The 23,301-nt window shown below is 41.1% G+C and overlaps 1 protein-coding gene and 1 non-coding gene across 16 annotated transcripts in view; one reads left to right on the forward strand and one right to left on the reverse strand.

The window, feature by feature from the left end:
- Positions 1-15,425, reverse strand: part of TFDP2 (transcription factor Dp-2) — a 194,010-nt gene extending 178,585 nt beyond the window's left edge. For 2 of the 15 annotated variants that reach the window (XM_019024018.4, XM_019024017.4), the window contains exon 1: positions 14,951-15,425. The gene's annotated coding sequence lies outside the window, so the exon portion shown is untranslated. Of the gene's footprint in view, positions 1-5,452; positions 5,571-14,881 lie in introns of all 15 variants that reach the window. The other 13 variants (XM_055383127.2, XM_055383125.2, XM_063704271.1 and 10 more) reach the window with 11 other exon arrangements.
- LOC115934125 (U6 spliceosomal RNA) lies at positions 11,213-11,314 on the forward strand. Its single transcript, XR_004069970.1, has one exon. It is a non-coding gene; the product is annotated as a U6 spliceosomal RNA (small nuclear RNA).
- Positions 15,426-23,301: the final 7,876 nt, after the last annotated feature.

Here is a 23,301-nt window from a genome sequence, read left to right on the forward strand (position 1 = left end):
TTTTTCTTCTTGTAAATTTGTTTGAGCTCTTTTTAGATTCTGGATATTAGTCCTTTGTCAGATGGGTAGATTGCAAAAATTTTCTCTGATGAAAAAAAATTTTCTCCCATTCTGTAGGCTGCCTGTTCACTCTGATGGCAGTTTCTTTTGCTGTGCAGAAGCTCTTTAGTTTAATTAGATCCCATTTGTCTATTTTGGCTTTTGTTGCCATTGCTTTTGGTGTTTTAGTCATGAAGTCCTTGCCCATGCCTATGTCCTGAATGGTACTGCCTAGGTTTTCTTCTAGGGTTTTTACGGTTTTAGGTCTAACATTTAAGTCTTTAATCCATCTTGAATTAATTTTTATATAAGGTGTAAGGAAGGGATCCAGTTTCAGCTTTCTACATATGGCTAGTCAGGTTTCCCAGCACCATTTGTTAAATAGGGAATCCTTTCCCCATTTCTTTTTTTGTCAGGTTTGTCAAAGATCAGATGGTTGTAAATGTTCTGTTCCATTGGTCTATATCTCTGTTTTGGTACCAGTACCATGCTGTTTTGATTACTTGTAGTATAGTTTGAAGTCAGGTACCATGTTGCCTCCAGCTTCGTTTTTTTTGCTTAGGATTGTCTTGGCAATGTGGGCTCTTTTTTGCTTCCATATGAACTTTAAAGTAGTTTTTTTCCAATTCTGTGAAGAAAGTCATTGGTAGCTTGATGGGGATGGCATCAAATCTATAAATTACTTTGGGCAATATGACCATTTTCACAATATTGATTCTTCCTATCCATGAGCATAGAATGTTCTTCCATTTGTGTCCTCTTTTATTTCCTTGAGCAGTTTATAGTTCTCTTTGAAGAGGTCCTTCACATCCCTTGTAAGTTGGATTCCTAGGTATTTTACTCTCTTTGTACCAATAGTGATTGGGAGTTCACTCGTGATTTGGCTCTCTGTTTGTCTGTTATTGGCGTGTAGAAATGCTTGTGATTTTTGCACATTGATTTTGTATCCTGAGACTTTGCCGAAGTTGCTTATCAGCTTAAGGAGGTTTTGGGCTGAGACAATGGGGTTTTCTAAATATACAATCATGTCATCTGCAAACAGGGACAATTTGACTTCCTCTTTTCCTAACTGAATACCCTTTATTTCTTTCTCTTGCCTGACTGCCCTGGCCAGAACTTCCAACACTATGTTGAATAGAAGTGGTGAGAGAGGGCATCCTTGTCTTGTGCTGGTTTTCAAAGGGAATGCTTCCAGTTTTTGCCCATTCAGTATGATATTGGCTGTGGGTTTGTCATAAATAGCTATTATTTTGAGATACATTCCATCAATACCTAGTTTATTGAGAGTTTTTAGCATGAAGGGCTGTTGAATTTTGTCGAAGGCCTTTTCTGCATCTATTGATATAATCATGTGGTTTTTGTCGCTGGATCTGTTTATGTGATGGATTACTTTTATTGATTTGCATATGTTGAACCAGCCTTGCATCCTAGGGATGAAGCCGACTTCACTGTGTTGGATAAGCTTTTTCATGTGCTGCTGGATTGGGTTTGCCAGTATTTTACTGAGGATTTTCGTATCAATGTTCATCAGGGATATTGGTATAAAATTCTCTTTTTTTGTTTTGTCTCTGCCAGGCTTTGGTATCAGGATGATGCTGGCCTCATAAAATGAGTTAGGGAGGATTCCTTCTTTTTCTATTGATTAGAATAGTTTCAGAAGGAACGGTACCAGCTCCTCTTTGTACCTCTGGTAGAATTTGGCTGTGAATCTGTCTGGTCCTGGAATTTTTTGGGTTGGTAGGCTATGAATTATTGCCTCAATCTCAGAGCCCGTTATTGGTCTATTCAGATATTCAACTTCTTCCTGGTTTAGTCTTAGGAGGGTGTATGTGTCCAGGAATTTATCCATTTCTCCTAGATTTTCTAGTTTATTTGCGTAGAGTTGTTTATAGTATTCTCTGATGGTAGTTTGTATTTCTGTGGGATCGGTGGTGATATCCCCTTTATCATTTTTTATTGCGTCTACTTGATTCTTCTCTCCTCTTTATTAGTCTTGCTAGCGGTCTATCAATTTTGTTGATCTTTTCAAAAAAACCAACTCCTGGATTCATTGATTTTTTGAAGGGTTTTTTGTGTCTCTATCTCCTTCAGTTCTGCTCTGATCTTAGTTATTTCTTGCCTTCTGCTAGCTTTTGAATGTGTTTGCTCTTGCTTCTCTAGTTCTTTTAATTGTGATGTTAGGGTGTCAATTTTAGATCTTTCCTGCTTTCTCTTGTGGGCATTTAGTGCTATAAATTTCCCTCTACACACTGCTTTAAATGTGTCCCAGAGATTCTGGTACATTATGTCTTTCTTCTCATTGGTTTCAAAGAACATCTTTATTTCTGCCTTCATTTCGTTATGTACCCAGTAGTCATTCAGGAGGAGGTTGTTCAGTTTCCATGTAATTGTGAGGTTTTGAGTGAGTTTCTTAATCCTGAGTTCTAATTTGATTGCACTGTGGTCTGAGAGACAGTTTGTTGTGATTTCTGTTATTCTACATTTGCTGAGGAGTGCTTTACTTCCAATTATGTGGTCAATTTTAGAATAAGTGTGATATGGTGCTGAGAAGAATGTATATTCTGTTGATTCGGGGTGGAGAGTTCTGTAGGTCTACTAGGTCCACTTGGTGCAGAACTGAGTTCAAGTCCTGGATATCTTTGTTAATCTTCTGTCTCGTTGATCTAATATTGACAGTGGGGTGTTAAAGTCTCTCATTATTATTGTGTGGGAGTCTAAGTCTCTTTGTAGGTCTCTAAGGACTTGCTTTATGAATCTGGGTGCTCCTATATTGGGTGCATATACATTTAGGATAGTTAGCTCTTCTTGTTGAATTGATCCCTGTACCACTGCGTAATGGCCTTCTTTGTCTCTTTTGATCTTTGTTGGTTTAAACTCTGTTTTATCAGAGACTAGGATTGCAACCCCTGCTTTTTTTTGCTTTCCATCTGCTTGGTAGATCTTCCACCATCCCTTTATTTTGAGCCCATGTGTGTCTCTGCATGTGAGATGGGTCTCCTGAATATAGCACACTGATGGGTCTTGACTCTTTATCCAATTTGCCAGTCTGTGTCTTTTAATTGGGGGCATTTAGCCCATTTACATTTAAGGTTAATATTGTTATGTGTGGATTTGATCCTGTCATTATGATGTTAGCTGGTTATTTTGCCCATTAATTGATACAGTTTCTTCATAGCATCCATGGTCTTTAAAATTTGGCATGTTCTTGCAGTGGCTGGTACCGATTGTTCCTTTCTACGTTTAGCGCTTCCTTCAGGAGTTCTTGTAAGGCAGGCCTGGTGGTGAAAAAATCTCTCAGCATTTGTCTGTCTATAAAGGATTTTATTTCTCCTTCACTTACGAAGCTTAGTTTGGCTGGATATGAGATTCTGGGTTGAAAATTATTTTCTTTAAGAATGTTGAATAATGGCCCCCACTCTCTTCTGGCTTGTAGGGTTTCTGCCGAGAGATCCGCTGTTAGTCTGATGGGCTTCCCTTTCTGGGTAACCCGAGGTTTCTCTCTGGCTGCCCTTAACACTTTTTCTTTCATTTCAATGACGGTGAATCTGACAGTTATGTATCTTGGGGTTGCTCTTCTCAGGAGTATCTTTGTGGTGTTCTCTGTATTTCCTGAATTTCAATGTTGGCCTACCTTGCTAGGTTGGGGAAGTTCTCCTGGATAATACCCTGAAGAGTGTTTTCCAACTTGGTTCCATTCTCCCCATCACTTTCAGGTACACCAATCAAACACAGATTTGGTCTTTTCACATAGTCCCATATTTCCTGGAAGCTTTGTTCATTTCTTTTTACTCTTTTTTCGCTAAACTTGTCTTCTCGCTTTATTTCATTAATTTGATCTTTAATCACTGATATCCTTTCTTCCACTTGATCAAATCGGCCATTGAAGCTTGTGCATGCCTCACGAAGGTCTCATGCCACGGTTTTCAGCTCCATCAGGTCATTTAAGGTCTCCTCTACACTGTTTATTCTAGTTAGCCATAACCTTTTTTCAAGGTTTTTAGCTTCCTTGCGATGGGTTAGAACATGCTTATTTAGCTCAGAGAAGTTTGTTATTACCAGCCTTCTGAAGCCTGCTTCTGTCAACTCATCAAAGTCATTCTCCGTCCAGCTTTATTCCGTTGCTGACGAGGAGCTGCAATCCTTTGGAGGAGAAGAGGCGCTCTGGTTTTTAGAATTTTCAGCTTTTCTGCTCTGGTTTCTCCCCATCTTTGTGGTTTTATCTACCTTTGGTCTTTGATGTTGGTGACCTACAGATGGGGTTTTGGTATGGATGTCCCTTTGTTGATGTTGATGCTATTCCTTTCTGTTTGTTAGTTTTCCTTCTAACACTCAGGTCCTTCAGCTGCAGGTCTGTTGGAGTTTGCTGGAGGTCCACTCCAGACCCCGTTTGCCTGGGTATCAGCAGCGGAGGCTGCAGAACAGCAAATATTGCAGAATAGCAATTACTGCTGCCTGATCCTTCCTCTGGAAGCTTCGTCCCAGGGGGGCACCCACCTGTATGAGGTGTCTGTCGCCCCCTACTGGGAGGTGTCTCCCAGTTAGGCTACACAGGCATCAGGGACCCCCTGAGGAGGCTGACTGTCCATTCTCAGAGCTCAAACACCGTGCTGGGAGAACCACTGCTGTCAGAGATGTTTAAGTCTGCAGAAGTTTCTGCTGCCTTTTGTTCTGCTATGCCCTGCCCACAGAGGTGGAGTCTATAGAGGCAGTAGGCCTTGCTGAGCTGAGGTAGGCTCCGCCCAGTTTGAGCTTCCTGGCCGCTTTGTTTACCTACTCAAGCCTCAGCAATGGCGGACACCCCTCCCCCCACTCGGCTGCAGCCTCACAGGTCCATCTCAGACTACTGCGCTAGCAGTGAGCAAGGCTCCACGGATGTGGGGCCCGCCAAGCCAGGCACGGGAGAGAATCTCCTGGTCTGCCAGTTGCTAAGACCATGGGGAAAGTCCAGTATTTGGGCGAGAGCATCCCATTTTTCCAGGTACAGTCTGTCACGGCTTCCCTTGACTAGGAAAGGGAAATCTTCTGATCCCTTGTGCTTCCTGGGTGAAGTGACACCCTTCCCTGCTTCGGCTCACCCTCTGTGGGCTGCACCCACTGTCCAACCAGTCCCAATGAGATAAACCAGGTACCTCAGTTGGAAATGCAGAAATCACCCATCTTCTGCATCAATCACGCTGGGAGCTGCAGACTGGAGCTGTTCCTATTTGGCCATCTTGAATGAAGATCTATTTAATTTCTTTTAAAGTCAAAAGAACATAGGCCAGGTGTGGTGGGTTAAGTTTGTAATCCAGCACTTTGGGAGGCTGAGGCAGCAGATCAGTTGAGGCCAGGAGTTCAAGACTAGCCTGGCTAACATGGCAAAACCCTGTCTCTATTAAAAATACAAATATTAGCCAGGCGTGGTGGCACATACCTGTTATCCCAGCTACTTGGGAGGCTGAGGCACAAGAATCACTTGAACCCGGGAGTCGGAGGTTACAGTGAGCCGATATCATGCCACTGCACTCCAGCCTGGGTGACAGAGCAAGACTCTGTCTCAAGAAAAAAAAAAAAAAAGTCAAAAGAGCATGAAATATGTTGCAAAAGGACATATAGGTCTTAAATAAAATACTTATGTTACAAAGAAGTTAAGATACTCAAAAAACTGGGGATAGAAGGAACACACCCCAACATAATAAAAGCCATATATGACAGACCCACAGCTAGTATCATACTGAATGGGGAAAAACTAAAAAGCCTTTCCTCGAAGATCTGAAACATGACAAGCATGCCCACTGTCACTACTGTTATTCAACAAAGTACTGGAAGTCCTGTCTAGAGCAATCAGACAACAGAAAGATATAAAGGGCATCCTAATTGGAAAGGAAGAAGTCAAATTATCCCTGTTTGCAGATGATACAATTTTATATTTGGAAAAACCTAAAGACTCCACAAGAAAAGTATTATTGATAGAAGTGATAAACAAATTCAGTAAAGTTACATGATACAAAATCAACATACAAAAATCAGTAGCATTTCCATATGCCAACAGTGAACAATGTGAAAAAGAAATTTTAAAAGTAACTCCATTTACAACAGCCACACATAAAACTGAATAACTAGGTAATAACCAAAGAAGTGAAAGATCTCTGTAATGAAAACTATAAAACACTGATGAAAGAAATTGAAGAGGACACCAAAAAAATGGAAAAATATTCCATGTTCATGGATTGAAAGAATCAATATTGTTAAAATGTCAATACTGCTATCAAAGCAATCTACAGATTCAAGGCAATCCCTATCAAAATGGCAATGACAAGCTTCACAGAAATAGAAAAAACAATCCTAAGATTTATATGGAACCACAAAAGACCCAGAATAGCCAAAGCTATCTTGAGCAAAAAGAACAAAACTGGAGGAATCACATTACCTGACTTCAATTATACTACAGAGCTATAGTAACCAAAACAGCATGGGACTGGAATAAAAACAGACACACAGACCAATGGACAGAACAGAGAATCCAGAAACAAATCCACACACCTACAGTTAACTCATTTTCCACAAAGGTGCCAAGAACACACACTGGGGAAAAGACAGTCTCTTCAATAAATGGTGCTGGGAAAACTGGATATGCAAATGCAGAAGAAAAAAACCAGACCCATATCACTTGCCATACACAAAAATCAAATCAGGCTGGGCACGGTGGCTCACGCCTGTAATCCCAGCACTTTGGGAGGCCAAGGCGAGCAGATCACTTGAGGTCAGGAGTTCAAGACCAGTCTGGCCAACATGGTGAAACCCCATCTCTACTAAAAATACAAAAATTAGCCAGGCATGGTGGCACATGCCTGTAGTCCCAGCTACTTGGGTGGCTGAGGCACAAGAACTGCTTGAACCTGGGAGGCGGAGGTTGCAGTGAGCTGGTATCAAGCCACTGCACTCCAGCCTGGGCAACAGAGCAAGACCCTGTCTAAAAAAAAAAAATCAAATCAAAATGGATTAAAGACTTAAATCTAAGACCTTAAACTGTGAAACTACTAGAAGAAAATATTGGGGAAAATCTCCAGGACATTGGTGTGGGCAAGAATTTCTTGAGCAGTACCCCACAAGCACAGGCAACCAAAGCAAAAATAAACAAATGGGATCACATCAAGTAAAAAGTTTCTGCACAGCAAAGGATACAATCAACAAAGTGAAGAGACAACCCAAAGAATGAGAGAAAACATTTGCAAACTACCTATCTGACAAGAGATTTATAACCAGAATATATAAAGAGCTCAAGCAACTCTAGGAAAAAAATCAAATAATCCCATTAAAAAATGAGCAAAAGATCTGAATAGACATTCCTCAATAGAAGACATACAAATGGCAAATAGTCATTCAAAAAGGTGCTCAACATTGCTGATCATCGAAGAAATGCATATCAAAACTACAATGAGCTATCATTTCACCCCAGTTAAAATGGCTTATATCCAAAAGACAGACAGTAACAAATACTGGTGGGGATGTGCAGAGAAGGGAACCTTCTCAAACTGTTGATGGGAACGTAAATTAGTACAACCACTACAGAGAACAATTTGGACGTTCCTCAGAACACTAAAAATTGAGCTACCATATGATCCAGCAATCCCACTGCTGGGTATATAGCCAAAAGAAAGGAAATCAGTATATTGAAGAGATATCTGCATTCCTATGTTTGTTGCAGCACTGTTTACAATAGCTAAGATTTGGAAGCAACCTAAGTGTTCGTTAACAGATGAATGAATAAAGAAAATGTGGTACATATATACAATGAAGTACTATTTGGCCATAAAAAAGAATGAGATCTATGGCCGGGCACGATGGCTCACGTCTGTAATCCCAGCACTTTGGGAGGCTGAGGCAGGCAGATCACTTGAGGCTAAGAGTTTGAGACCTGCCTGGCCAACATGGTGAAACCCCGTCCCTACTAAAAATACAAAAATTAGCTAGGTGTGGTGATGCGTGCCTGTAATTCCAGCTACTCAGGAAGCTGAGGCAGGAGAATCGCTTGAACCTGGGAAGCAGAGGTTGCAGTAAGCCAGGATTATCACTGCACTCCAGCCTGGGCAACAGAGCGGGACTCCGTCTCAAAAAAAAAAAAAGCATAAGATCCAGTCATTTGCAACAACATGGATGGAACTGGAGATCGTTATGTTAAGTAAAATAAGCCAGGCACAAAAAGACAAACATTACACGCTCTCACTTATATGTGGGATCTAAAAATCAAAACAACCGAACTCATGGACAGAGAGAGTAGAAGGATGGTTACCGGAGGCTGAGAAGGGTAGTATGGGGATGTGGGGATGGTTAATGGGTACAAAAAAATACAAAGAATAAATAAGACCTACTATTTGGTAGCACAAAAGGGTGACTATAGTCATTAATAACTTGATTTTATATTTTAAAATAACTTAAAGAGTGTATTTGGATTGTTTGTAACTTAAAGGATAAACGCTTGAGGGGATAAATACCCCATTCTCCATAATGTACTTATTTCACATTGCATGCCTGTATCAAAACATCTCATGTACCCCATAAATATATACACCTACTATGTACTCACAAAAATTAAAACTAAAAAAATTAAAAGTTCAGATGATTGAGTTTAGCATTATACGTCTTATCTAAGTATGTACTTTCTTCTGTTCACAGTACACCAGTCAGTAAAATAGAGTAATATAGCTCATAATCATGATTTAATCAATTAGCTGAAATACAACCAAACTTAAGATAACACGTATCTTAAACTTAAGATTACACAGAAGTGGTCTTTCATATATATTTTCTTATTTTTTAAAAATTATTTTTTTTTAAACAGTCTCGGTCTGTCATCCAAACTGGAGTACAGCAGCGTGATCATAGTTCACAGCAGCCTCGAACTCTTGGGCTTAAGCAATCTTCCCACCTCGGCCTCCTTAGTAGCTGGGACGATGGGTACGTGCCACCACTTCTGGCTTTTTTTCATTTGTAGAGATGGGGCCTTGCAATGTTGCCTAGGATGGTCTTAAGCTTTTGGCCTCAGAGTAATTCTTCCCAAAGAGCTGGGATTACGGCATGAAGCACCATGCCCAGCCTGTTTGTTTGTTTGTTTGTTTTGAAATAGAGTCTCATCTGTCGCCCAGGATGGAGTGCAGTGGTAAGATCTCAGCTCACTGCCATCTCTGCCTCCCAGGTTCAGGCAATTCTCCTGCCTCAGCCTCCCAAGTAGCTGGGATTACAGGCATGTACAACCACACCCGGCTAATTTTTGTATTTTTAGTAGAGATGGGGTTTCACCATGTTGGCCACGCTGATCTCAAACTCCTGACCTCAAGCGATTCACCCGCCTCGGCCTCCCAAAGTGCTAGGATTATTACAGGCGTGAGCCACCGCGCCCAGCCTATTTTTTCAATTATAGTAAACAGTGGCACTAGTGAAAGAATGATTACTCAACAATGGCTAATTTTCAAATCACTCACTTATATTTGAATGAATTCGTAACACTTTAGGGAAAAAAAAAAAAAAAAAAAGAAGCTACACTGTTAAAGACCCAACCAAAAAAAGTTATATTTTTGGGTTCTCCAAGCTACTTTCCCCTATTTCATCTTGTCTTGCACTTAGGATTCTTTGAGGGATGAGATTATGTTATGTCCCTTTGTCAACTTAGTGCCTCACACAGTGCCTGTAACGTAGCAAGCACTTCACATGTGTCTTTTGAGTAATACACACGAAGACCAACTGGTGGGGAGTTACCATCTCTCTACGCCTACTATATGGCTGCTGGTTCATATCATCCCTAAGAAAACCAAAGGTAAAAAAGAGCTTGAGGCCAGGCGTGGTGGCTCACATCTGTAATCCCAGCACTTTGGGAGGCCAAGAGAGGTGGATTGCTTGAGGTTAGGAGTTCAAGACCATCCTGGCCAAAATGGCAAAACCCTGTCTCTATTAAAAATACAAAAATTAGCCAGGTGTGGTGGCACATGCCTATAATCCCAGCTACTTGGGAGGTTGAGGCACAAGAATCACTTGAACCCAGGAGGCGGAGGTTGCAGTGAGCCGAGATTGCACCACTGCCAGCCTGGGCAATAGAGCAAGGCTCTGTCTCAAAAAAAAAAAAAAAGCGGGGCAGCGGGGGTGGAGGGGTTTGAATTTAAAAGGACAGTAAAGAGAAAACAGAAAAAGGGAGTTGGAAAGTACTATGCTCAGAAATAAAATTCTAATTAGATTACAGCTTATGCCACTAGGAAAGAAAAGACTTAGTTATTTATTTATTCCTATTTATTTATTTATTTATTTTGAGATAGGGTCTCATTCTGTTGCCCAGGCTGGAGTGCAGTGGCACGATCACAGCTCAATGCAGCCTTGACTTCCTGGGCTCAAGAGATCCTCCCACCTCAGCCTCCTGAGTACCTGGGACTACAGGCACATGCCACCAAGCCTGGCTACTTTTTGTATTTTTAGTAGAGACAGGTTTCGCCATGTTGTCCAGGCTGGTCTTGAGCTCCTGGGCTCAGCAATCCACCCACCTCGGCCTCCCAAATCACTGGGATTATAGGCGTGAGTCACTGCACCTCCCAGAAACGACTTTTAAAACATACATGCATTTTTAAAACAAAGATAACTTTGGCTGCCATACATAAGGACCAGAGACAGAAAAGGACTGGAAGAAGGAAGGTTAACAGGAAGCTATTACTGCAGTACACTAAAGAAGGAATGGTGGCAGACTACGGTAATATTAACAATAGGAGGAATGGAGAGAAATAGATGTACATTACCTTTTTGCTTCAGGCATTTTTATTAAGAAAAATTCTCTTCCGATGGCTCAAGTAAAACAAGCATTGATATCTTGTGCAAAATGGGCATTTAATAAATTTATCAATGAATTGGAGGAAATGAAAGCTCAATATGAACATGAAGATAAAAGACAGTTCCTAACCACTCTAAGTAAACCTTCAACAAGGTATATTGCTCCAAATAAAATTCCACACAGCTGTTGGCAATCATTTAGGAACTATGGTGAGCAGGAGAGGTTGCCAGAAGACTAAAGACAGAAAAATGTAGTACTCGTGTTCAAAAAAAGAGAAATGGGATCCTGCCAACTATTGATCATTGAAGTTAGATGTAATTTTAGACATGATTCTAGCATCATTACTAAGAGAAGTTTGTGAACACTTAGAAAAAGTAGTAATCAGTGCTCCCTTAGCAGCACATATACTAAACGGGAACAAATCAGAGATTAGCATGGCCCCTGTGCAATGATGACACACAAATTCATAAAGCATTCCACATTTTTACTTGAATTAAAAAATCCTTTTCTGATACAAAAATCAGCCGGGTGTGGTGGCAAGCGCCTGCAGACCCAGCAACTCGGGAGGCTGGAGAAGGAGAATTGCTTGAATCCAGGAGGCCACTGCACTCCAGCCTGGGTGACAGAGAGAGACTCTGTCTCTAAATAAATAAATAAATAAATAAATAATAAATAATCCTTTTCCGAAAAAAAAGACAAAAAAGTAGTAATTAACATATGCTACTGGAATATAGTATAGTTTCACTAAGGACAAGTAATGATAGGGTAAAAAAAACGAAGCATATAAAATCTGGGTTTTAGTAAGGCAATTGTCAAAGTTCCTCACATATTCCTTATGAGAACTTGGAAACATACGAGGTAGATGATGATAAATTAGCTGAATTTCTAATTGGCTGACCAACCTGAACCAAAGAATTAGTAATAAAATTTTTTATCACCTTTAAGAGAGGTCTTTAACAGGTAAAGAACTCTGCCCTCAGCCCTGCCTAGACAGCATTTTAGTGAAAAATTTGCATGAAAGCAATGCCAAAATTATCAAACTTGTATGTTTATCAAATGCATAGATTTGATATTTATTGGATGACCAAATCAGGATTTTTTTAATGTCAACAGACTAGAAGCAATCTTACAAAATAAAAATACAGATACATGTAAAGTCCTACCAAAAAATATTCTATTAAAGAATTGAGAGAGTATGACCTTAAGAACAGAGAGAGCATGAACAAAATAATTCAACAATTTTAGTTGACAAGGAAACCAATAGTAAAATAGGTATCATACATACACAGTACTTGGATGCCACAACCCATTCTAAATGACTTATATATATATATTAATTTAATTATCTTCAGAATTGTGTAAGATAGACACTATTATTAACCCCATATTAGAGATGAGGAGACTTAGGCCCAGAGTGTTTACATAACTTACTCAGGGTTACCCAGCTGATAAACTGCAGAGCTAGGATCTAAACACAGGAAGGTTAGCCCCAAAGTTAATCTTCTTAACTAGTAAATTATTATAAATTAACAGTGTAATGTGGTTGCCAAAGAAGCAAGTCTATTCTTAAAGTACATCCTTTAAAATCAGAGAGGTAACTTAGTCTTCTATACTAGTTAATACCTAATTTGGGGTACCATGCTTGTCAGAAGAATGTGGATGAACTAAACAAATCCACAAGTGGGCTATGACTTCTGTGAGGAGATGTGAATGAAAACAATGACACAAAAGTCACTAGCAGAGGTTAAAGACTAAGAATATTTTCTAACACTCAGTGGAATATAAGTATCTTCAAATAGTTGAAAACCCACAATACAGAAGAGACAGTGAGGACACAATTTCTAGTTCAGTGAAAGAAATAATTTTATAAAAATTAGAGTTGTCCAAACATGGCGAGGTGTGTGCCTATAACCCCAGCTACTTGGGAGGGTGAGGTGGGAGGATCACTTGAGCCCAGGAGTTCCAGACAAGCCTGAGCAACATAGAGAAACCCTGTCTCAAAAAAAAAAAAAAAAGAATTGATCAAATATCTTTGCCTCAGAAACTATGACACTATAAATAGTCTCTCCAAAAAATATACAAATATGCATAATTTTGCATAATATTTCCAAGAGTTCACAAGCCTGCTTTCATATCTATTCATGCCACACACCTAGAGTCATGTATCCCAGATTAAAATGGAAAGGATTTAAGTATGAAGAGGTGAGTGTATTTGATTCTCTTTAAGATCTACTACAATTTAAAATTCTATGATCTAAAAGAACTCTCAATCTATGCTTTCTAGTTTCTTCTGAGATCCATTATAACACATATTGCCATAAGAGTTTAAAAGATGATGACAAGGAAGTACATCCCACTTCATCAGTTATATTGAGGGCACACGGCTCAGACAGTTAAGAATTTTAGCTGCCAGAGAAAAACTTCCATGTGCCACTTGGACTACACATTCACAAGAGTCAGGGTGGGAGGAATTACATGATCACAAAATGAGAATATGAAGTATTACACACTGGAAAAATTCAGCTTTCCTTTTTAAACACCTAGAAATGAAGAGAACTGAAAAGTAAGAGTTTAGTAAGTCTTGAACCTTTTATTAACAAATGTAAGGGCCACAGTGCTCAAACTGCAATTGCACAGCCAGAACAACGCTACAGACACCATGTCTACTCTTAGACTAGACTAGTTACAGGCACAAGATGTTCTAATAAATAACAAACACATCCAGAGCCAGTACACAAGTGTGACAGAATCTGGGGTCTAGGCATTTGATTTTTCTCCTGGTGCTGTCTGAGAATGGACACTGCCATTAAAGATTAATTACAGTAATCTGATAGTGATAAAGTTTAGCTAAATAACAGGCTAAACAATGAAATGGAAAAGGAAGCTGCAATATAGATCAATTAAACTATTTTTATATTTACTTTTAAAGAGAGACAGGGACATGATTATGCCATATAGAAAATAGATGAATATGTATTCACGAACTGAAAAAAAAACAGGTAAATTATTTATTAGGTGAAGATAAATTCAAGCCATGAAGAGAAAACACATGGCCCAGAAAAAAAAAAAATAGGTTGTGCAAGTCAAATGAAAAGACACAAAACTCAGATCTCGGGGAGACAGGGGAAGGAGAAGGCTGAGCTAAAAGAGAGCCTTACTGAAAGAAAGCAAATAAGTGAGACAGGGAGTCTGTGCCCTCTGAGATGGAATGAGGAAAAGATAAAAGTATTCGTGGGCTCAAAGGTAGCTTCAGCAGTGAATATGGAAAAGGAATGAGCCCGTTCACTGTCTCAACACTAAAAGGGAAATAATATAGGGTCTTTTTCTAAACCAGCATCCATGGCAGTCAATAATAAAAGTGCCTAACTAATGCAAGGCATTTAATACGTGGAGAATTTTCTTACGATTGCATTCCATACATTAGTCCATTCACTCCCCGAAACACACCGAATAGGTGGATGCATCTAATTTACAGATGAAGAAACAGAGATCACACAATGGAAGATAGCACAGGCTGGTAAGAGAGACTGGGGCGCTCATCCACTTCGTTGTACTGTCTCTCAGCGAGATCCTAGGAAAACCCTTACACTTCTTTGTGAAGACAGACCTTGGCTTTCCAGATTTTCTCAAAGGAGTCTGGGCCCAAAAAGCGATCCTCTACTTCAGAGAAAAGTTCCTTTATGGGGCATATGAGGTTCTTCCAAGCACACAAAGCTTAGAAACTCTTTAAAAACAAACAAAACACCTGGTGGAAACAGAGGCCTGTGAGTCATGAAAGGAGAAGGGAAAAATCGGAAAACCAGATTTAGAAGCCATCCTTCTTTGAAGAGAACGAGAAAGTAGAAAGCAGCCCTTCCCCTCTTCCACGAGGCGTGACTCAGGGACGTTACCTCCCACGATTTGCTCTATGCACTAAGAGGGTGACCCTCCTCTGCTTTCGACTCTGGCCCAGACACTCACGGGTTACCCGGCCAGGCCTGGAGAACCCAGGTCTAAACAGATGGGACTCGTGGGGGAACAAGGGGGCCCCTGTGCGCAGGGAGGGAAACCTACCCAGGAACGCGCCCGGCCGGGTCCAAAGGCCCTCCGCGCGCGGGCCCGCGCCCTCGCCCCAGACCTTACCGCCTTCGGCTGCAGAAGAACTGGCGGCCAAGCGAGGCTGTCGGGCCGAGCCAGGAGCGCGTCTTCGGGCGCCGCCGCTTCTGTGGCGCCCGCGCTTAGGCGGCGGCCGGGTCCCGGTGGACTCACACCCGGGGAGACGCGGCCTGCCCGGTCAAGGCCCAGGAGTTTGAGGCCCCGGAACGCCGACCGTGCGCGCGCCCTCGAGCCTGCCCAAAGAGGAAGGGTCAGGGCGCGCCCCGCGGGCCAGGCAGCTGCGGCAGCGCCGCAGCCGAGATCGCTGCCGATTTCGTCCGCCCTCTCCCTGCCCAGCTACAGCCCCGCTTCCCCCGCGCGAGCTTTGGCGGCGGAGCAGCACAGTGCGCGCCGATTGGCCCTCGGGATGTGCGACGCCTGGCGCCGCTCCCCACGGATTGGCCGGGCCGGCAGTGCGTGCACGGAGTAAACAAACCCCGCCCCCAGGCTTCCCTTTGAGAGTAGGGGGCCAACAGATGGAGGGGCGGGACTCGTGCCCTCAGCCACCGCCCCTTGGTTCCCCCTGTGGCCTCCCTGGGAGCCCTCCGCAGGACCCAACCACCCCGCTTCCCCACCGCCTCCAGGGACAGCTGCGGGCCTGAGGCCTAGAATTTTAGACACACTTCCTTCATCACTCCTATCTCATCCCCCCTACTCCCACCCTGCGACTTGGGTGGGAATCTCTTTTCCAACTGACCCCGAAGCCAGAAAACCCCAGCTCTCTTGGACGGAGGGGGACTGGGGCAGTTCCATTCGGTCCCCAGGCCTTTGCGGGGTCGCCCTGGGGGAGCATCAATAAGGGACAGGGGGGCGAGTGATCGTGATTGAGGCTATGCGTGGGGCCAACTGTGGGACACCTTGAAATTATTCAGACAATGAGTTAGAGACCACTGGGAATGTGGAGGTTCTTCAATATCAAGGCAAGTTAATACCCAAACCAGGACAGGTCATTATGTCCCGCGGAAACTGCACACACCCCAAATACCCGTACACTTAGTTCCATATGAAAAGATTTCGTTCATTCATTCGTGCCGAAGTGAAAAACCCTGTGTGAACAGCGCATTAAAACGATTAGATCTTTCTCATTTTACTCCAATCAAATTTTATAGATCTTCTATATGCCACTTTGTTTGTTTTTGAGACGGGGTCTTGCTCTCACCCAGGCTGGAGTGCGGTGGCAGGATCACGGCTCATTGGAGCCCTGACTTCCCAGTCTCAGGTGATCCTACCACCACAGCCTCCCGAGTAGCTGGGACTACAGGCCCGCGCCACCACACCCGGCTGTTTCGCCATGTTTCCCAGGCTGGTTTGGAACTCCTGGACTCAAGAGATCCTCCCGCCTGGGCCTCCCAAAGTGGTGGGATTACAGGCGTGAGCCACCACGCCCGGCCCCAAACACTATTCTTGATATGGGGAGACATCAGTGGACAAAATAGAGACAAAAACTCCTGCCTTCATGGAGCTTACATTCTAGCAGGATGGGAAAGATAATATGCAAAAGAATACGTAAAACAAAAACTATATTACATGCTGGTATGTGTGCTATGGGAAAAAAATATAAGCAGAGGTGTTGGAGGAATGGCTTCAGTCCTAAATAGAGTGATCTGGGAAGGTGGCACGAAGAAGGTGGTATTTAAGCAAATGCCTAAAGGAGATGAGATAGGTGAGAGAGCACTTTCAGATCTTTCTCTGGGGCAGGGTGGAGAGACAATTGTATGCATAATTGCATGTAACTAGTCCTGAGAGTCCAAGAATGTCAAATGCAGTACTCCACTGACTGATTCTAAAATGCAAAAACCCCAGTGGAGTGATTACTTCACATTCTCCAGTAACAAATCAATAAAAATTTAGTTTCCACAAAAAATATAACTTTAAGAAAACTTAAAGTTATATTCAACAAATACTTTTCACTCTAGGTACTACGTATACAAAAATGAGCAAGACAGACAAAACATCCACCCTCAAGGAACTCAGTGTAGCAGAGGAAATGGATTGTAAACCACCTCAATTCAATGTGTAAATAACCATGATGGAAGTACACACACAAAGTGCTTGGGCTAATGTAGGGAAAGGGGTCGCTGTCATAGAGGAGCTGTAACTATCTTAGGATCTCTTTATCTATAAAAGATAGTACTAAAAGATTCAGTACTAAATTTGGAGTGAAGTTATGGCTATCAGGGATTCCCTAACCTCTTTATAGGTCAGAGTCTGAAGATGCTAGGTTGAACCACATGAAATTGCTGATATTGGGCAATTTTCATATGGTTCAACTTACTCTCTTGCAGAGGTAGTATGAGGATTTTGCTATGTAATGCATGTAGTAAGTGTTCAATAAATGATGGCAATTATTATATTCATTGTATAATATAGCTTTTGAAAATAAAGATTTAAAAGTCAATGTTTTATAACACCTTCCAACGCCATTACATAAAATGGGCAGTGAAAGTTTCAAATTTTCCATATCCTAGTTTGATTTAGTTGTGAATTTCCATGACCTAATCAGAGCATGTTGTAAAAGACAGTAAATGTTAGTTTCACAGCAGGCCAAGAAATTCAGAATAAGGAGGAACAGCTTGGTTTTTAAGCCAAAAACTGAGAATTCTCCAGAACAGAATGAATTGTCAAGTTGCTACAGGGAAGAAAATTCATGTAAATCAATTTTTCATTCCCACTCATAGTTCCAATTTAGCAATTTGCACAACAGTCAGCTTTCTGTCTTCTTTCTTATTTCCCCATTAAGGGATCTTATTTCCTTTGAAAAGGAAAATAAAGTTTCCACCATCTCCAATGCCAGAGAGTAGACATCTGAAATGTGACAGAACATTTATTGATTCTGCAAACATTTATTAAGCACTTATTGTATGCCAAGAACTATGCAAGGCATTGGCAATACAAACACAAATGTCCAAAGAGCACCATTCATTGGCATTCCTTATGCTTGGAACAATCCCCCAGTTCACCCACAACTCACCTGCACATGCCTTTTCATCTAAACTTAAACAACACTTTCTCCAGAAAAGCTTCCCCTGAGTCCCCATCTCCAACTGTTTTCCCATAAAATTTTCTTTGACTTTCCAACATTCATTAAACTTGTAATTACTCACTTGCTACCTGCATCCCATTAGACTGTAAGCTTCTAGAGTCAAAGTCATATCATTCTATTCACTATCATCTCCTCAGTGCTTAACGGAAGTTCAATGTTTTTATTGAATAGATGAGAGTCCACAGCCCAGCAAATTTGGAAAGAGGAGAGAGGTATAATAAAGTCTATTTAGAAATATGTGGGCCACAGAATAGCCAACACAAAGAGGGTTGTGAAAAAGACGGGTCCATTACAGTTAAACCTGAGGCATTTCCACGTGCTGCCCCCTCTCCTGGCACTGGATACTGCTTTTGCAGGTGGAAGTACCAGACTCCTGGACCACTGCCTCTCAAACCTTGAGGTGCACAGTAATCACTTAGGGAATCTTACAATTCAGTCTGTAAGGTGTGGCTTCAATTCTGCATCTCCAACAGGCTTCCAAGTGATGCTGGTGCTGCCTCAGCAGCCAAAAATCACACTTGGAGTAAGAAGGTCCTTAGTGACACCTTTTATCACACGAAAAGATCTGCAGTTGTCAGAACAGTTTCAGATTTTTTTTAAAGCATCTTCTTTTCACACCAAATCCATCTAGTGACTGACAAAAGAAATAACACTTATAAGTGTTAAATCTGGGTCTTGCTTCTAGAGACAATCCTGTTATGTACAGTTTAATCACCTTAATAGGACAGAGTAGAATCGAAGCCTCGAATTTCCTCAGGGAGGGATTCAACCTCTCCCCAGTTTTCTGGAATGACTGCATTAGAGCAGTAGAAAGGTTTCAAAGTCACCCTTAATAAAAGTAACCCCTTAATATCAAACCTAAAATATTTTTAGGATAAAATATTTTATTCACCCTAAAAAATATAAAGTAAATGTGAGATATGAGGACTCATGATAAACCCTCATGTACCTGCTTAAGCAACATATTATTAACACCATTGAAGCCTCATGTGCCCCCTACCAGTGTGTCCCCACAACTTTCCCTTTCCAAAATAACATCTTAAATTCTGTGTATAATTTCCATGTTCTTCTTTATAATCTTAACACACGTGTATGTATATCCAAATAATATATTGCTTAGCTTTTCAGGTTTTTGAACTTCATAAATTTAGAATAAAATTTATTATTCATCTGCCAATCTTTTTTTGTTCAACATTTTAAGAGGGTCATCTATCTTGATGGGTGGTCATTCATTTTCACTAATGCAAAAATAACATTTACATACTCCATTCTATTTTATTATTTTTTTTAAATTGTATTTTGAGACAGACTCTTGCTCTGTTGCCTAGGCTGGAGTGCAGTGGCACAGTCTCAGCTTACTGCAACATCTGCCTCCCAGGTTCAAGTGATTCTCTTGCCTCAGCCTCCCAAGTAGCTGGGATTACAGGTGCGCGCCACCAATCCCAGCTAATTTTTGTATTTTTAGTAGAGACAGGGTTTCACTATGTTGGCCAGGCTCGTCTCGAACTCCTGACCTCAAGTGATCCGCCTGCCTTGGCCTCCCATAGTGCTGGGATTACAGATGTGAGCCAACATGCCCGGCACATAATCCATTCTCTTACTGAAAGGCATTTGGGAGTTTTTACCTTTTTTCATATTCTGATGCTATGAATATTCCTGTCTCCTTTGTACATGTGAAATTTTCCATAGGGTCTTAGATTATGAACAGGGGTGACAGTCAAAATATTTAACAACTGGTAATGCACAGATCTTAGCTGGTTCTCCTTCCCCACAAACACCCTGACACAATTTCTTACATGCAGTTGGTTTATTTTGGGAGATGATTCCAATGAACTGGAGTGGGAGACGGCAAGCGTGAAACACGAAGGAGGAAAAACCAACCCCATGTGTTATGGGTTACTGAGATGTGTTACTGAGATGATCACTGCTGGAGGCTACTGAGGCTTGATCCTGGACAGGACTCTCCAAGAAGTTTTGAAGAGCACACTTCAAAACTGTCCACTTGAAGGACAGAAGAGGGACATATTTACACACTGGCTCCCATCCTCACTGTGAAAAAGTTGCTCTGTCGGGTGTCAACTCTCTAGTACTTCAAGGTTTGGACATGGGTGAAAATAACACAGCAAGTTCAGACAAGTATTCCAAGCTGAGAGGCAAGGAAATCCTAGTCCAGAAAAGGAGATATGGTAAGGCACAATGAGGCAAGGTGTTGTCAGCATACACCGGGGCAGCTGATTGCTGCAACAAGTGGAATAAAAAGGTGGGCCAAGATGATAGGAAGTGGGGCAAGAGGTGACCAAAACTGATATAAATAATTGAGTGATAAATTAATGGAGGATAAGAGACAGCTCTTCCATACAGTAGAATTCAATTAATAAATAAAAAGGCATAATGGAAATAGAAAATCACCATTACTAGGCACTCAACACCGGAATGATTGTTGCAGGAGAAAACTATCCATGGACACTAAAACTAGTGAGTGAAAAGTGTGATGGCAAACAGGATATTTACATGGACTCAAAGTATCTTCTCAGAAAATTCTTATTAACTACTAAAGAAAAATAGTAACCTTAGAGTGGAGAAATCTGGAAGACACTATCTTAATCTATCTTAATCAAGTGATCAATGTTAACATCATCGGTAATAAGACACAGGGATATAGCTTCATGATAGGATGCACTGAGAAGTCCACAATATCACTTCTGCAGTATTTTAACTAAAGTGCAAAACCTCAATCTACACACAATAAAAAATCAGGCCAAGCCAAAGTGAGGAACATTGTATAAAATAACTGCCAGTACACTTCAAAAATGTCAAGGCCATGAAAAAAATAGACTGAGGAACTATCTCAGATTGGAGGAGACTAAGGAGACATGCAAATTAAATACAGTGTGGGATCCTGGACTGAATTCTGAACGAGAAAAAGGACATCACTCAGAAAACAGGCAAAATTCAAATAAGGTCTGTAGATTAGTTAAGACCACTGTATCAATGTGAATTTCCTGATATGAGTAATTGTATTATGGTTATACATGATGTTAATTAGGAGAAGCTAATGAAAAGGGAACTGTGTACTATTTTTACAACTTTTCTGTAACTCTAAAATTGTTTCAAAACAAAAAGTTAACAATTAAATACCAGGGGATCTTATTAAAATACAGATTCTCATTCAGTAGGTCTGGGATAAGGCCTGAAATTCTGCTTTTCTAAAAAGCACCTAGGTGATGTTGAGACTGCTGGTCCCAATGACATATTTGAGTAGCAAGACTTTGTTTCCCCCAGGTGTACTGAGGTATAACTGACATAGAATAAACTGTACATAAAGTGAACAATGTGATGAGTTTTGATGTATGCATATACCCATGAAACCATTGCCACAATCAAAATAATGAACTTATTATTGGGAGATAATTCTAAATAGGTTTCTTATTTCTGTTTGTGTTACAAGCACAGACACTGACTTCTGTTGTAAGACAGAGATGGTGTCTCCCTCCACAGCAGAGGGCAGTTTTGTCCAACGATCAAACATCGTGATAATAATTTTCCTCTGGGACAAGCATCAGAGAGGTTTACTTCCAATCTATTACGAAAGACTCAGGTTTCCTGAGCCTGAGGTTCTTCAGCTTTACCACAAACCACTGCATTCACAGGATTAACCTGAAATGCTCCTCACAGGACTTAGGAGGCAAGGAGAACCAACGTAAATATGAAGATAATTGATGCTTGCTATGCCATGAGTAATAAAGTCTTTAATCTCTGAGGCAGGAGTCTCATATCTTTTGTCATCAGTACAGGTTGAGCACCCCAAATCCAAAACTCTGAAATCCTAAATGCTCTCAAATCTGACATTTTTAATTAAAAAATTTTTATTACTAGAGACAGCATGTTGCTTGCCCAGATGGAGTGTGGTGACATGATCATATCTTACAGTGAACTCCTGGGTTCAAGTGATCCTCGGGCCTCAGTCTTCCAAGTAGCTGGAACTACAGGCATGACCATCATGCCTGGCTGATTTTCTTATTTATTTATTTTTTTAGTAACAAGATTTCCCTATGTTGCCCAAGCTGGTGAAATCTGAGGCTTTTTAAGCACTGACATGATGTGTGAAGGAAATGCTCAGATTTGGGTATCAGATTTCAAGTTTTCAGATTTTGGATGCTCAATTGGAAAGTATATATAATAAAAATATTCCAAAATCAAAAAAAAAAATCTTAAACCCGAAATACTTCCGATCCCCAGCATTTCGGATAAGGGATACTCAACCTGTATCTATAAAACTGTGGGAGGCTAACTTGTTAGCTTCCAAAGTAGAGTAAAATTTCAGACTCTTCTCAGTTCTTGACGGTGTTTGGTGATGAAGATTGGGATGCTAATAGAAATAATGGCTTTCTGGAAGAGAGAAGACAAGGGCTCCCATGGGCTGGGTGAAAGGATATGAGAACTCCCTGGGATCTGGCAGCAAATGTTCTTGCTCAAGTGGTGGGCAAGGGGGAAGGAAAATTTGGCAAATCTAATGTATTTGCCTTATAATCTCCCTTTTTTTTTTTTTTTTGAGACAGGGTTTCCCTCTCATGCCTCAGGATGGAATGCAATGGCGCGATCTTGGCTCACTGCAACCTCGGCCTCCCAGGTTCAAGCGATTCTCCAGCCTCAGCCTCCCAAGTAGCTGGGATTACAGGCATGCGCCACCACGCCTGAATAATTTTTGTATTTTTAGTAGTGACAGAGTTTCACCATGTTGGCCAGGCTGGTCTTGAACTCCTGACCTCAAGTGATCCTCCCACCCTGGCTTCCCAAAGTGCTAGGATTACAGGCATGAGCCACCACTTCCAGCCTAAGCTCCACCTCTTAATGGGTTCTGTTTCTTTCTAAAGAGCAAAAAATACACGAATACTCAATATCATCATAATTTCTTTTTTTCTATAATTTCTTTTAAATAAAACCCATTCTTCAAAATTATTGCTACAAAATAACCAGAGAAACTTCAGCAACGTCAGCTCCACATATCTCCATAATGTCCCCTGTTCCTTGTCCTCTTCAATAGACTAATACTACTTTGAACAGAAAAAAAAACAACATATGACAAAACCAGAACCTCTTCCTTTCTTCAAACAACTCAATGTTCATCATTCTTCTACTATGAATGTTCATACATCTTCTACTATGAAATAGTACCCTGGGCTCATGAGAGACTCCACTATGGTCAAGGAATGGAATCCAGATTATCTGACTGAATCTTCCACCCATATAGATGTCACTAAATATGTGTGTGAACTCAAAGCAAATAACAGAGAAA

This window comes from Gorilla gorilla, chromosome 2 (assembly GCF_029281585.2).
Source record: "Gorilla gorilla gorilla isolate KB3781 chromosome 2, NHGRI_mGorGor1-v2.1_pri, whole genome shotgun sequence".
Taxonomy (NCBI): Eukaryota; Metazoa; Chordata; class Mammalia; order Primates; family Hominidae; genus Gorilla; species Gorilla gorilla.